The 17080-nt window shown below is 38.3% G+C and overlaps 2 non-coding genes across 2 annotated transcripts; both read left to right on the top strand.

The window, feature by feature from the left end:
- Positions 1-695: 695 nt before the first annotated feature.
- Positions 696-766, top strand: trnag-gcc (transfer RNA glycine (anticodon GCC)). Its single transcript has one exon. It is a non-coding gene; the product is annotated as a tRNA-Gly (tRNA).
- A 558-nt stretch (positions 767-1324) lies between these two features.
- On the top strand, positions 1325-1398 carry trnai-aau (transfer RNA isoleucine (anticodon AAU)). Its single transcript has one exon. It is a non-coding gene; the product is annotated as a tRNA-Ile (tRNA).
- The last annotated feature ends 15682 nt before the right edge of the window (positions 1399-17080 follow it).

Genomic DNA, 17080 nt, shown 5'->3' on the forward strand with positions numbered 1-17080 from the left:
CTAAGATTTCCCTTCAGTGGTAAAATTAGATATGAATATTCAATACTTAAACGGGCACAGTTAAGACATTAAATATACATATACATACTGTATACAGTACAGTTTTCATACGGTAATATGTTTATGTTCCTAAATCAATCTCTTTTATGAGCATGTGAAAGGCATGGTGAATCGATTCTCAAAAATTACTGTACTTTGCATGATTGGAAACAAATGCGTGATTGCGAAATGCTGTGGTGTTACTTTTACAAAGACGGTCAATGAAAAAAAGAATGTTGACCAGGGCAATACTTTGAGTTTACACTTACAGCTTGTCCAAGGTCATTCATTATTAATACTATTAGTAATATCTTCGTTAAAGACTTTGATGGCCACAGCTCAAACATGAGAGGTTGAGCTTTATTAGCTCCACCTTGCGGAAATTCCGGATACTATTATTTTGCTTGTCGTATTATAGGAGAATTTACGGCAACTCGCGGTATTTACCGGTAGCTTGCGGTAGACTGCGTACAGCGTACCGCAAAATAATGCAGTATCACCCGCGCATTTTGAATGGCTGCATCTGTAGGCTGCCAAAAGTCTCCGAAACCAAATTTTGATAGCAGAAAATTCTCACTCGTCCAGAAGTTCCCTTGGGACCCAACATCCAGCACAGAGTGGTAAAAAAGCGTCTTTTTTGTAGACCCTTGCAGCGTGCATTGGTGGTTCAGTGGTAGAATTCTCGCCTGCCACGCGGGAGGCCCGGGTTCGATTCCCGGCCAATGCAGTGGCTTTTGCAGCGAGCAGCTCCATCACTTGCATCCCCTTTCAACTCGCAACTGAAAACCCACTGAAGCTTAGAAGCTGTGAGCCAGGTCAGTACCCGGATGAGGGTGAACTACAGGGAAAAGCAAAGCTCACAGCTGGAAGCGGTGTTAATGGAGCCAGCGGTGGGGCGCTCACCCTGAGGTCTGTGCGGGTCCCAATGCCCCAGTATAGTGACGGAGACGCTGTGTGGTAAAAAGGCGCCGTCTTTTGGATGAGATGTAAAACCGAGGTCATAGCTCTCTGTGGTCATTAAAAGTGACCACCAAAACCTTTGACAAAAGCTCTTGGTAATTGATGGTCTTCAGTAATGCTTCTCCTTTAGGTACATTTGAAATCAGCTGAAAAATGCTGTGAAATGGGGGGGCACTTCAGGCCAGTGTAGGATTTGGGTTACAAGAACCATTAAACAGCACGAGAAAGCCCGTACACTGAATCGCAGGGCTTTCTATTCAAAAAAGGACAAAAGAAACTTCCCTGAATTCCATTTTTTGCAGCACAGAGAGTACAGTCGGCTTGAGGCCTGTTAGCTCAGTTGGTTAGAGCGTGGTGCTAATAACGCCAAGGTCATGGGTTCAATCCCCGTTCGGGCCAGGCAGTCTTCTCCTGTCTTGCCAAAACCCGTTGCTTGCTTGCTGTGGTGAGATTGGGGGTAATGCAAAGACGCCACATACTGCCGACAGACAAGAGTGTTGTGGGAGAAGAGAGAAGTGATTGAAGAGTGTCCTAGGTGGAGCCAAGATGAAGTGTCACAATTGCATAGAGGAGGATTTCAAATGTTTAAGATGGTAAAAATAACCGGAAGTGATCCCCCAGTCCGGCGCAGTCTGATGTACTTCTGTCATATAAAGTGAAACTAGATGTCGAACTGGAGCCTCACCATTTGCATAAGTGAGGCTCCAGTTATACATCTAGTTTCACTTTAAATGACAAAACTGAAGAGACTTAAAAGAGCTGGAGAGGATTTCTTACAACTTTTGAGCCAGCACAGTTTTCGAAAACGTTTTCTTCACGCTGCACTATACAACACAGACAGCCAAGAGTCTCCAAAACAAAACGAATTGACAGATAGGAGAAAAGTCCCACTCGTCCTAAAGTTCCCAAAATCCAGCACTGAGCGTAAACAAAGTGTTCAAGTAGCGTGGGAATGCTACCCCTAATGCTAGCTGGAGTTTGAGCGTCTGGTTCAGAGTTTGCTCAAGAGTTTACCTTTCACAGATGCGCAAAGATGAATGTTGAGGGTGCACGCTTCAAGGCGCCTTACAGTGCAGGGAGTGATTAGAGACGATTCGTGACGTGTGCTCGTTCCCATATACCGTACGCCCCGGGTTGCAGTGCTAGGATGACGTCCAATACCGCTTCAGCACGTAACGGCATTATATTCAAGTGCAGGACATGAGGGTTTTATTTTGTTCGTTTTGTTCTGCTCTGCTTTGCTTTGTTTTGCTTTCCATGGCGTTTGTAAGAGCGTCAATAAAAAGGCGATTCCTGCGTCTAACACGAATGTAAGAGCTATTTCAAGTGCGGCTTCTAAAATGCTTGTAGACTTTTGTCTGTTGTTGATTGTGTTTTTGTGTCTAACAAAGTGCCTTTTTCCTGTCCAGACGGGGAGACTTTATCATTCCCATATGAAGCAACCCTTAAGTCCTCTGAGGCGTGTCTGTCTGCAAGGTTTATATTTTGGAAAGGTTTTTTTTTTTAACGGAGAACGACTTTGAAAAAGATTTCCGCCGGCGTCTCGCGATCCGTGTGAGATTGTAGCAAGAACATGGTGCGGCTTCTTAAATGCTTGTGGACATTTGTCTGTTGTTGATTGTTTCTTTGTGTCTAACAAAGTGCCATTTTCCTGTCCGGACGGGGAGACTTTATCATTCCCACATGAAGCCACCCTTAAGTCCTCTGAGGCGTGTCTGTCTGCAAGGCTTGTATTTTGGAAAGGTTTTTTTTTTAATGGAGAACGACTTTGAAAAAGGTTTCCGCCGGCGTCTCGCGATCCATGTGAGATTGTAGCAAGAACGCAGCAACGGCGGCGCTCGCTGTAGTCGTGGCCGAGTGGTTAAGACGATGAACTAGAAATCCATTGGGGTCTCCCCGGGCAGGTTCGAATCCTGCCGACTACGGTGTCCTCCTCACGTCGTTGTGTGCCGGCGCAAGCAAGGAAAAGTGCCTTTCTGCTTTTCCTGGTGGTTTTAAAACGCGAGATCGCTTGTACCCGCTGCCTTGGAAAGAAATGTCTACATGTTTACTTGCACATTGTCTATTGTTTGTTTGTACATTGTCTTGATGCACTGTTTGCACTTTGTCTTGTTTTTTACACTTGTTTTACAATCGAGAGACCTTCTGTAAGTAAGAATTCCATTGTACCAGTACCGGTTACATATGGCAATAAAGTTCAAGTTCAAATGCTTCAGCGTCCGCAAACGGCATTTTGCAGCTGGAAGCAGATGGCGACGCTTTTTGCGGTCGCGTGTCTTGTGCCCCATTTCCGGCCTTTAACATCGAATCAATAAAGCTGTTAGAACCGACACCATAGGTGCTTTTCTTACAACTTTTGATCTGACTCAGTTTCGGAATGCAATTCCTGAACACTGCGAGAGACAACCTACAGATGCAGCCATTCAAAATGAGCGGTAAAAACCCGTGGTACAGTAACCAACCCGCAGGGCACCGTAGGGCACCGCGGTAAGTGATTGGCTGGCCAAAATGACCGACAGGGGCACTCGTGGTGCATTGGTTGGTAGTGAAAAGATTTAATCATCTAATGTCTTTACTGTGCACATTTCAATCTGCTTAGTTTTGAATATTTATATGGAATTGTACCACTAAAGGGAAATTTTAGTAGCTGAGCATAAAAAGAAGAGGAGCATAACGCATCTGAAGGTCATAAACGATATTAATTTAGGAACATAAACATTACTGTATGTACATAAACTGTACTGTGTATGGCTGGTCTTGATAGTTTAAAGAAAAAATACACACCAGTCTTCCATTTCTCCCTAAACATTTTAAGCATGAAAGTTGTATGAAACGGTACCCAAATATGTGATTGCTGTATAGAATGAATTTTAATTTTTAAAAATTATTTAACACGAAAATTAAGCTGTTTACATCTTCCGCCTGAGAACAGTCACCCGTTGCTACCCAACGCAGAAACACAGCCACTAACTAGCAAAGAGAGGATATTAGCTAGCTAATATGATAAAGAAATAAATGATTATTGTGTTTATTTCTTTTGCACAATATTTGAACATTTCCATCGATTGTACAAGCACTTGGAAACTGTCCAATCCCTAGTTCATCAAGCATTTACCGGTCTGGTGCCGGTCTGTGTCTTCTAGGATATAATGCCAGCAAACTCTTGTTTTTATGTCCACTATAACTACGCTGGGCAAACGTTCCGAGTTCAAATTCTTCCAGCACGGGGGTACCTTTAAAGCGGAGACGACGGCACCGAAATTTTTTGGCGCGCCTTCTCTTTAAAGCCCTGGCCAAATATGAAGACAGTACGTACAGTTATAATTCAAACGGAATTAAAAACTACACATCCCAGTTACCATGGTGGTGCTTGTGATCATTGCGTTTAACCAACGAAACAGGGCGAAAAATCAGTCACATGACTTTGGGGCAGAGTTTCGAAAGCTTAACCTATCAGCAACAAAGCGAAATTTACACGATAGGCTACCTCAAACTGTCAGTTACACGACTGTGTATGTCGCTTAAGCCACTCCTATTTGGCATTTTAGTTATGGAGGCGAGAAGACGCCCCCTCTCTGGGTGTCTGATTTGCCGCCATCTTTAACTGTTCGGTGTCCGAATCGGAGTAGCTACGCGTACGAAATAAAGTTAATCCCAACTACAAAACATATATTTTTGTGGTAAGAGGGCGCAAAACATCAGTATTTACTGCTATTAATTACTGTACGATTTATAGTTGAAATCTGAGCCTAGATATAAAGTTAGATATAAAGTTAAAATCTCGACAAAGCAATGTAGGAAATACAGAGAAAATAAATCCTTTCTGACATCTAAAATCAGTTTCGATCAAGGTCTCTAAAACGAACAAGAAAAAGAGGATTTTCGGAGGGCAATTACGCTGTGTTTATATAGAATAACTGATTTATGAGCAATCTAATTTCTTGTTCGTTTAAAACAGTGAAATGTCAGCTGCAAAAGATCGCACCAGAAACAGCACTCTCTCTGCCTGTCATAGACGTTCAGGAAAGGCTGAATGAAGTCATGTCAAGTACAATAATTCGGTGATCAATAATAACAGTTGTAGGACAGTATACAGATGCAGCCATTCAAAATGAGTGAGGTATTTCGCGGCATACCCCGGTGGGCATGTCGCAGTATCACGCAGTATGACGCATTTAACGTGGTGTCACGTGGTTAACTATCCGGCGTCGCCTTGTAAAACCGCCAGGGGGAGCTTAACCTCTCATGTACAGCATTTGAGCCTTTAATTTTGAACTGTGTATTACAGCATGTTAATCATCAGTCATTAAAATGTTGGTATATTTTATGAAAGCAAGATTGCTCAGTTGGACAAAAGTACACAACCTACCTTTATCAGAAATATTTATGCATCAAAGCCTTTACTGAAGATATTACTAATAGTATTAATAATGGATGACTTTGGACAAGCTGTATACTCAAAGTATAATTTCTTTAGCACATTTGTACAAGCACTAGGAATCTGTCAAAGCCATACTTTGTCAGGCATTTTGTTTTACTTCAACGGGCATAAAAACTTCCTTGCTTTTAACAGGGCGTTTCATAATTTCTAACTACGAAAATGATTTAAAATGCGACACCTATCATTCAACTAGAGCTTAAAATATCACAAGGATCCTCAAGAGCACAGCAAAGAGTGTATTAAAAGACACTTGTATTTATCAACGCTTTCTTTTCCGTATACCAGATTTTATGGAACCACTTCAGAGGGGTGTCAGCCAGTCAGATTCCAGGAATCGGCACTTTAAAGGAAAAATACACACCAGTATTCCATTTCTCCCTAACGATTTTAAGCATCGAAGTATTTAACTAGCATGTGAAATAGCGTGTGAAAAAGTGGTAGTTTTAAGCTTTTCTGCTAATATAATATGGAATCGCGTATCTAAAGAATTTAATAACAGTATTCGTGTGCTGCGACAGGGCTGTGTAGGGCTGTTTCGCCTGCCTGTTCATGCGTGCTATCTTGTAGCTGACTGGTCTAGGTGAGTGACTACCAGCTAGCAGGTTGTGTGTTCAAATCCAGCTGGTGCTAGACTTTTCTTTTAACAAACATTTCTTCGAAAAAATAGAATAGCGATATTATGGACAATCAATTGACTTTTATATTTCAAAATATCGCAACATGATTGATATTTGCGATATTTTGAACATATCTTCCCTTCTGACAGTGGTTCCTGCTTCTATTGTGTGTGTGTGTGCAACAGAGTAAATTTTTATAGAGAAATGGAGGCTGGACAGTATGCGTTACAATATAAACATTTATATTGATTTAAATCGTGTTCTGATTTAAATCGCAAACGCGTGTTTAATTATATGTGTTTTTTAATCATAATCAGGCTAATGCAACATAAATTGATACAGTATCTTTGTCTTCTTAGTATCTTAATAAACTTTCAGCATAGCTTTCTACCCATCAAGATTTATATTTCTTGGGATTTTGGGATCAAATGTGGAAGGATTAGATTATAATCGTTTTTATTTGTCAAATACGTGATTGTATTTCTGAATGTTATGTGACACCTACAGTAGTTCACTGCTTTAAATACATCGAATTAAGAAAGTTATGTGTAGCACTTTAGAACTTTTTTCTGAACCAGGGAAAATCTGATCATGTTTCTCTATAACAATAATAAAAAACTTTATTTTACATATCGCCTTTAAAAGTGGCATCTCAAAGCAATACAGTAGATCGAAAAACAGTTAAAAGGGACCAAATTAAATACCAGACAATCGCAAACGCGTTTTCAATAAAATTATTTTATTCATTCAGCAGTTTGTGAGAGGGACATCCAGCAGGGAGAGACACACACACCGGTTTTCATTGACAAAATTGTTTTTTTTCAATTCCTCTTGTCTAACAGGAATGTTTTGTTTGTGGACAGACTTTTAGACAAGAGGAAAAGACCGCCTCCTCCTACGAAGCATTAATCGCGTATCTAAGGAAAATTGCAGTATACCTTTGTTCATGCACATCATTATACAGTACAGTATCTCAATTTGTATTTCGATTAAAAAAAATCGTTTGCCCAGCCACTACTGTTGTTATTGTTTTTATCCTGTAAAGCGTTTCCTTTTTCTGCGTTTTCCATTTCCTTTTTCTGATCACTCGCTTTCTGGATACACATCTCACCTGTCCTGTTCTTTGTTTTCCTGGTTTGCTGATTATGCCTGCTGCGGTCCACTCCTACCCTCACACCTAAAGAATACTATTTTAAATTTCTTGGCGCAGTTCATTAACCCTTGTATGTGCTGTCTGCGCCGAAAATGCAATTAAAAAAAAGTCAAAAAACGCGCTCAAAATACAATTTATAGCTTAATAAGATACACTCCACAGGCAAAATTAAAGACGATTAAAATCTGTAATCTTTCCACTTGTACTGTGAGTCATCGGACAGTTTCTGCTTTGTGTAAGGATGGTGAGAAAGCTGTGCTCAATGTATTTAAGGGAATTAAAAGTTAAAGGAGATGCTTCATATTGCTTGACTAATTTTAAAAACCAAGTTATAAATGCAGACGCTCCCTCGGTGCCGCGCCGGGTGTAAATATCAAAGTATACATTCCCAACAAGAATTGTACCCATCTGTCATGCAAATAAAACACCTTGAATTGAATTGAATTGAGGGAGAGAGGGGGGTAGTGGGACAGAGATACTGTAGACAGACTCAAGGCAAATAAAATACTTATGGGTACGCAGGCATTCACGACAGCAACATACGAAACGTTTGCACGTACTGTATAGTTAAGTTATTACTTGGTTTTCAAAATGCAACGAAATACAATATTGTTGTTGCTGCTGTTCTGGTTGTTTTTATCCCGTAAAGCGTTTTGAGAAGCCACCTTTAAAGGCGATATATACTGTAAAACCGCTGATTCTTATGGAATGTGTTCCGCAGGAGATTCAAATTTTTATTTATTTATTTTTTAATCACGTATCTTAGGAAATCTCAGTATAACTTTGTTCATGAACAGTGGCATGTTACATTATCATTCGTTTTTTAACAAGGCTCGCCAGCTAATGTGAATCGAAACCTGTCTTGCTAGCTTTTAAAGTCGTGCATGTGTAAACTGTACTAGAGGGCATGCAAGTTACTCTGCCCCTTTCAGCTGCAGGGAGTCCCTCTGCTGCAACACACAGCAGACAGAACGGGAGACTATTGCCTTTCATATCTGACTCCAGTGAAGTAAAAGGGGTGTCTAAAGGGGTGATTTCAGACCACATTCTAGTTACTTTATTTTGTTTACTTTTAACATTTTTGTAATTTACAGTAGATGTCACAATAGAAGCCCGAAGCCTATTATACTCAGTCTAGCCTTGGATCCTCTGAGTCCCATGACTCAGTCTTGTCTGCTTTCCTAGAATAAAACCAGTTAAGTCTTGTGTACTATGCAATTTATATTTTCCGATTCCATGCATTCCCTTAATGTTTAGAGTTTACTATATTCTCCAGACTCAAACACATAAGTACTAATAGCTCTGTCCCTTTAGGAGACTCTTTGCAGTACTGTGTCCCACTACCCCCATGAATTCTTTAGGTTGGGTCTAATATTTTTCAGTAATATACTGAATGGGATACAAAATGCTGTCAGGCAGGTAACAGAAAAGAGAAAAATATAAATATTTCCATTTTACAGACGTTCACACATTTATAACATTTTGGCTCAATAAAAAGCTAACCCAATAATTAAATGTGATAAAGTATAGTTTGGATGTTTATACATTCATGTTAATCGTATTCTTGATTTATTTCATGTTTCATTTGCTAACTTAGAGCATATTGTGCAATGAAGAATAAAATAGCTGCATGACAAGTGACTTCCTTCTCTCAGTGGAAATTAAAAGGTAGCCTGATAAATTATAATAAGACAGTAAGAAAGGTTCCAATCAGGAGGAGACAATTCTTTCCATTTTTTTGTTTGATTGCTGGTAGCAAACTGATCTGAGGATCTACTCCAGCTCTTTCTCTTTTTATCATACAGTAAATCTTATTTTCTTGCTTTCTGAAACACAATATAACAAAAAATAACCTCACAAACTCAAAGAAAAAATCCTTGCTCCCCCCCCTTCCCTTGGCAGTACTTCCTCCCATGCTTTTAACTAAGGGCATCTAAAATACTGTCAAACAGCTACAATGGTATCTCTATACAAGGCTTTGACTGTGTCAATCACAGCACCTACCATTCCCTTACCAGCAACAACATGGATTCTAACACTCAGACATTAAAAAATGTCAGGCCAAGAGAGAAAATACCGAGCTTTACAACATGCGGTACCAGTAACATTTTACCCACAGTAGACTCACCAACCAGATGTGTTTCAGTTTCTGTGATAAGCCTAGATTAATCATATCCTCTCCTCTAGTAGGAGCACCAAGTGTAAACATGTAACGCCCCTATTAAAAATAATGGCAAAACAGAAGTTCACTCTTTCTAGAACATACCTTCCTATGGACACTCCTAAAATGTATAAAATAGTGTCCACAGCATCTCATAATAGAGGCAAATGGGGAACTTCAAACTCATTTCATACAATGCCATCCATGAGGGGTTAAATACACCCTGAGAGAAATTAATTTCTGGATAATTCAACGGCTGTGATTTCTGGAATATGTATTATCCCAAATATTTTCAAAAGAAATTGAATCATTTCAATGAATCTGTGCCATTCAAGTACCTGCTCCAGACAGTAACCACTGCTAAGGGTTTATATGAAGCTTGCATTAAAAGACTTTAAAAAAAATGTCATGTTCCCATAAAAAAGTCATGCCTTGGAGTATAGACCCCCAAAGGAATGCCATAGACTCAAACTGCAAAATAAACACATACAGAAAGAAAGTATTTGTATTGTGATTGCAAATCCTGGTATGAGTGATTGGTATGACTTTCCTCATTACAAATCTCTTATTAGAATTTAAATTTCTCTGTAACTCCAGGTCAGAACAGAGAAAATGTAACTGCCTTAAGGAGTTTACAATTATGAAAAATAGAAGGATAAGCATGATACGTATGTCTTCTGTCATTTTCTAAGTCATGTTACTGAGCACCAAATCTTATTGAGAATATGAATCCATTTAAGGTTTATACCATTAAAGTAAAGGTTTATTCCATGCTGAAAATATTTGTACCAGACTTTTTTGAGCCCTGTTTAATTGTGTCTGAAGTCTGATGTTGTAAATTTTATTGTTAAAAAGATCCATGAAAATGTCACTACTAAAGTTAGCTGGTACTGTTGGTATTGTAAGTGGCAAGTAGAGCTCATATTTTAGATTTTGTGTAGTTGCTAGCTTTGAACTGTGTGTTGGATGCACATGAATTGAAGGAATGGGCAAACATAGCTGATGCGGATCCACAGAGCCAGCATATTAAGATGTTTATAATTAGAGGCAATTTGTTTAAATAACTAGGTATGGATACTGATGTGCAAGAGAGGTGGAAAGGCTGTTTCCTTAAGCCAGCCCTATAAAATGTTTTATTCTCAGTGAGATGCTGCCATTTCATAGTGGGTTTCTAACACTGTGTATAGTTCCATCCACACAGTGCCTTTACTTCCATCCATTTCTAATCTCTTTATCCAGTACAGAGGATTTGGAGCCTATCCCAGTAAGCGACGGACACAAGGCAGAATACACCCTGGACATAGCGCCAGTCCATCACAGGACAGACAGACACAAACACACACACACCAGGGCCAGTTTAAATCTAACCTCAGAACCTTTCTTTTCAGAAGACTTAGTGTCTGTATCTGCTTCATTTTCTAATTTTGGTAGCACCTCTAACTGCTTGTCTTTCTTATATGCATTTACTTTGTAATCTGTGGTCCTTTTATCTGTTTTTACATCTACTGTATTGCTTTGAGATGCCACCTTTAATGGTGATATATCAAATAAAGTTTTTTATTATTGTTATAGGGAAACATGATCAGATTTAAAAAGATCTAAAGTATACTAGTTTGTCACTCTTCTCATTCCCTTTGCTAAATGACTTTTCATACTAGTCTGATCAATCTAACTGCCAGTTTTCTGTGCTTTCTCTATCCTGCTAGATTTGCAATTATTCTGAAAATTTTCATCTTGAAATAACTCATTTCTAAATACCTTTTTCACTGTTAACATCTTGCAGCAACTCTGCGACAAAATATACACTCTGACAGTTCATCCTGCTACCAACATTAAATAAAACAAATCTTAAGATTTCTAGATTTATGTCTTTATTTAGTGGTTTCATTAGTGACAAAGGCTAAACTTTCTTGGAAAAATGTCTTTTATGTGTTGCGGAAAAAACTGACTCGCTTTAACAAAATATGTTTACAAATCCTTTCACCTGGCATTTTCGTAGTTAGAAATTATGGAACGCTCTGTTAAAAGCAAGGGAGTTTTTATGTCCGTTGCAGTTCTTTTGCAACATGAATATAATTATATCGTTATTAATTTCTTGAGATATGCGATTCCATATTATATTCCCTTTTAATCAAATTCTAAAAGTATGCTTGTTGACTCCGGTATCGCGTTAGTTAAAGACTTCGATGCTTAAAATGTTTAGGGAGAAATGGAATACCGGTGTGTATTTTTTTCTTTAAAGTACCGAGACCAGCCATATACTGTATGTTTAAGTTCCAAAATTAATATCGTTTATGGACTTCACACGCGTTGCAGTATGCTCCTATTCTTTTTATGCTCAGGCACTAAGATCTCCCTTCTGCTTTGTGTAAGGATGGTATCAAAAGCAATCTTAAGTGATGAGAAAGCTGTGCTCAATGTATTTAAGGGACTTAAACGTAAAAGGAGATGCTTCATATTGCTTGACTAATTTTAAAAACTAAGTTATAAATGCAGACGCTCCCTCAGTGCGCTCCTCTGGTGCGCCGGCTCTTACACAGTGCCTGTCTGCCGAAAGCATTACAACATACATACCCAACACTGCTTGTACCCATCTGTCATGCAAATAAAACACCTTGAATTGAATTGAATTGAGGGGAGAGGGGGGGAATACTAAAGACAATACTGGCTCAATACCAATACGGGCTTTGACGTGCTAATGCGTTGGTTTAACAGTCCGGGTGTGGCAGGCTTCCAATGTCGACTCGACTCGATTGGAAGACAATGAACGTATTTTAGCCCTAAATAAATTAATAGCAAACATGGTTTACATAAAATACATTTTTCCAAGAAAGTTTATAATAATACGATCTATAGTTGAAATCTGAGCCTACTTTAAAAATAAAGGAAAAGCATTTTCAGAGAGCAATCACGCTGTGTTTATGTAGAAAAAGCGATTAGGTTTATGAGCAATCTAATTACCTATTCGCATAAAACGCTATATAAAATAAAGTTTATTTAGAGATGAATGATCAGTGTCGCAGTTTAAATAATGGGAGTCAGGAAACTAACACACAATTAAATTTGCCTGTGGAGTGTATCTTATTAAGCTATAAATTGTATTTTGAGTGCGTTTTTTGACTTTTTTTTAATTGCATTTTCGGCGCGGACAGCACATACAAGGGTTAATGAACTGCGCCAAGAAATTTAAAATAGTATTCTTTAGGTGTGAGGGTAGGAGTGGACCGCAGCAGGCATAATCAGCAAACCAGGAAAACAAAGAACAGGACAGGTGAGATGTGTATCCAGAAAGCGAGTGATCAGAAAAAGGAAATGGAAAACGCAGAAAAAGGAAACGCTTTACAGGATAAAAACAATAACAACAGTAGTGGCTGGGCAAACGATTTTTTTTAATCGAAATACAAATTGAGATACTGTACTGTATAATGATGTGCATGAACAAAGGTATACTGCAATTTTCCTTAGATACGCGATTAATGCTTCATAGGAGGAGGCGGTCTTTTCCTCTTGTCTAACAGTCTGTCCACAAACAAAACATTCCTGTTAGACAAGAGGAATTGAAAAAAAACAATTTTGTCAATGAAAACCGGTGTGTGTGTCTCTCCCTGCTGGATGTCCCTCTCACAAACTGCTGAATGAATAAAATAATTTTATTGAAAACGCGTTTGCGATTGTCTGGTATTTAATTTGGTCCCTTTTAACTGTTTTTCGATCTACTGTATTGCTTTGAGATGCCACTTTTAAAGGCGATATGTAAAATAAAGTTTTTTATTATTGTTATAGAGAAACATGATCAGATTTTCCCTGGTTCAGAAAAAAGTTCTAAAGTGCTACACATAACTTTCTTAATTCGATGTATTTAAAGCAGTGAACTACTGTAGGTGTCACATAACATTCAGAAATACAATCACGTATTTGACAAATAAAAACGATTATAATCTAATCCTTCCACATTTGATCCCAAAATCCCAAGAAATATAAATCTTGACGGGTAGAAAGCTATGCTGAAAGTTTATTAAGATACTTAGAAGACAAAGATACTGTATCAATTTATGTTGCATTAGCCTGATTATGATTAAAAAACACATATAATTAAACACGCGTTTGCGATTTAAATCAGAACACGATTTAAATCAATATAAATGTTTATATTGTAACGCATACTGTCCAGCCTCCATTTCTCTATAAAAATTTACTCTGTTGCACACACACACACAATAGAAGCAGGAGCCACTGTCAGAAGGGAAGATATGTTCAAAATATCGCAAATATCGATCATGTTGCGATAGTTTGAAATATAAAAGTCAATTGATTGTCCATAATATCGCTATTCTATTTTTTCGAAGAAATGTTTGTTAAAAGAAAAGTCTAGCACCAGCTGGATTCGAACACACAACCTGCCCGCTGGTAGTCACGCACCTAGACCAGTCGGCTACAAGACAGCACGCATGAACAGGCAGGCGAAACAGCCCTACACAGCCCTGTCGCAGCACACGAATACCGTTATTAAATTCTTTAGATACGCGATTCCATATTATATTAGCAGAAAAGCTTAAAACTACCACTTTTTCACACGCTATTTCACATGCTAGTTAAATACTTCGATGCTTAAAATCGTTAGGGAGAAATGGAATACTGGTGTGTATTTTTTTCTTTAAAGTACCAAGAAAAGCTATATACTGTATGTCTATGTTCCAAAATTAATATCATTTATGGCCTTCACACGCGTTACAGTATGCTCCTATTCTTTTTATGCTCAGCTACTAAGATTTCCCTTCAGTGGTAAAATTCAATATCTACAACGGGCACAGCAAAGACGTTTACTGTACTGTAAGTCTTTCTACGACAAACCAACGTACCACGAGTGCCCCTGTTGGTCAACCAATCACGTACTGCGGTGCCACGCGTCATCTTGCGTCACACTGAGCGACGCCACCTGCGGTACGTGTCTGTAACGCGCACTTTGAATGGCTGCATCTGTATAAGGAGGATAAGGATTTTGAAGTTGACTCGAAATCTGATAGGTAACCAGTGCAAGGACTTGAAAACAGGTGTAATGCATCCCTGATAGGATTCTTGCTGTCATATTCTGAACATATTGAAGATTGCTCAGTGTGGATTTAATTTCACCAGTGAACAGGATGTGCATTTATTAATTCTAGAAAAAAAGCCTTTCTTGATTTCTCTAGTTCCCTTTAAAATAAACTATTATTCCACAATGCAGAGTATTACATGGCCAGTATTTACACATGATATTTGTGATTTAAAGAAATTAACACAAGCAGCTTTTGGAGATTTAAGTGTTGGCTGAGTTATTGCAGGATAAAAGACTAGAGATGTTGGCAAGAAGAAGATAATTTGGGGAAAGCTGAGGAATACACTTATAACAAGAACACTTCCTAATGGGGTTAGGCATACTTTTGATGAAGATGATGAAGTTAACAGACTATATGTTTACATAGATACTGAAATAAGGATTGTATTTTAGATTATGTGTAGTTGCTGGCATTGAACTGTGTGTTGGATGCACATGAATTGAAGGAATGGGCAAACATAGCTGATGCGGATCCACAGAGCCAGCACATTAAGATGTTTATAATTAGAGGCAATTTGTTTAAATAACTAGGTATGGATACTGATGTGCAAGAGAGGTGGAAAGGCTGTTTCCTTAAGCCAGCACTATTAAATATTTTATTCTCAGTGAGATGCTGCCATTTCATCGTGGGTTTCTAACACTGTGTATAGTTCCATCCACACAGTGCCTTTACTTCCATCCATTTCTAATCTCTTTATCCAGTACAGAGGATTTGGAGCCTATCCCAGTAAGCAACGGACCCTGGACATAGCGCCAGTCCATCACAGGACAGACAGACACAAACACACACACACCAGGGCCAGTTTTCCCATAAACCAATTAACTTACCAGTATGTTTCGGAGTGCGAGAGGGAGTCATATCACACATATGGAGAAAAACCATGTAACCCAGAGAGAACATGTAAAACCCCCACACACAGGATTTCAGGAATTGATCCTAGGACCCCAGTACTGCAAGATAGCAATGCTAACCACTTCGCCACCATTATAAATGGATGGGTATCTTAGTTATCTTTCTAGTTCACAGGTTTGCATGCATAATTTAATTTTGAAAGCCACTGAGACATGTCATGGAAATATAACTATCAAGGAAGCCACAAGAGAGAGTTCTCACCTGAGTAAGGTCTTTATTTCAATATTGCAATATTGGGAGCCCTGCTACCACTTCGCAAAGTGCAACCAGAGACTCAATTTGTTACAAGCAGAACAGGGTTTTTATAAGACGTTGCGCTGTAAAAAAGTTCAGCACTTGGTCCCTTCTAAAACTTCCCCTTTCTCTAAGAGAAAACAGATTACATCATAGAGCGAGAGAAGAAAAACTAGATTTGTTATTCAAAGCTTATCAGTTACTTTCAGCTAATTCTAATGACCCAGACAGCATATATTGTTTTGGTACATTGTCTTCTAAACTAACCTAAACAGTGTACTTTGTTGACAAACTGATTTCTAAAATTCTGCACGTACTGTAGCACAGCAGTTACATCCTTGAAATATATTATCTAAAAGCGCCAATATATTTTTTTCAAAGCTCTCTACATTTTTAAGAATCAATTTACTTATTAGATTTCCACTTCAGACATCAGGTACTACTGTTGTATTTATGAAAAAGAAACAAAACAAAAAACATACTAACAACTGTGCCATCCTACTCCTTAGTTAATACATTTTATTAATCATAAACAGTTAACATTGTTAGCAAAATATTTTGAATTATATTTAACCCTATTTTTTCTTTAGTTTTGTATTTAACTTTAATTTAATATTATTGATTGCTAATAGTTTATGCTAACACCTAACTTTCTTAATTAGATGTATTTAAAACAGTGAACTAAGTGTAACATACTATTCAGAAATACAATCGAAAATAGTTTTGTGGTGTTTGTATGGATGAAACGTTTCTAAAATGTATAACGTAACAAAATTAAAGACGATTAAAATCTGTAATCTTTCCACTTGTAATGTCATTAGACAGAACAACACGTTTCTGGTTTGTTTTAATTAGTATTAGTTAGTAGTTAGTAGTTTTAATTTAATTAGTATTGCAATTCGCACTGATTCCCTTGCGAAGATATGGACTTAAGAATATTCGTGCCTGGTCAAAAAATGGCATTAAGCACTTAAAATTAATATGGTTAATAATAGTAAACTGTAACATGCTGTAACAAGATCGGTTAAACAGCGAAGAAAATGCTTTCAGAGGAAATGTTTCAGGTGTGAAGAACATAGATCTCCAATGCAATTTCAACCAAACCTGTTCGCACACACCCTGCCCCCACTACCATTAGAATATACACAAAGCACTGAAATCTTTTGAGCTAATGATCAGGTGACCCGAGAGAGAGCGAGAGAAACACCAAGGGGTGCGGAACCAGGGAACTATTTACATGGAAAACGGGCGATCTCCCCAGACTGTCCGCCCGTTTCACTGTTACCTGGATACCTCTTTATTTAGAACTCACAAACACTGATTTTTAGTTTCGAAGGATTCAAGTAGGGTTTTAGATGAAAGGCAGCGACCTTAATCAAGCCCAAATCATAATTGAACCCATTCAGAGCCTACATTACATTTTAGCGTTTCATTCTGAGCAGAAGACCCTCACACCTGAAGAAGGCT

This window comes from Atractosteus spatula, unplaced genomic scaffold, assembly GCF_055471065.1.
Source record: "Atractosteus spatula isolate fAtrSpa1 unplaced genomic scaffold, fAtrSpa1.hap1 Scaffold_8, whole genome shotgun sequence".
Lineage (NCBI taxonomy): Eukaryota > Metazoa > Chordata > Actinopteri > Semionotiformes > Lepisosteidae > Atractosteus > Atractosteus spatula.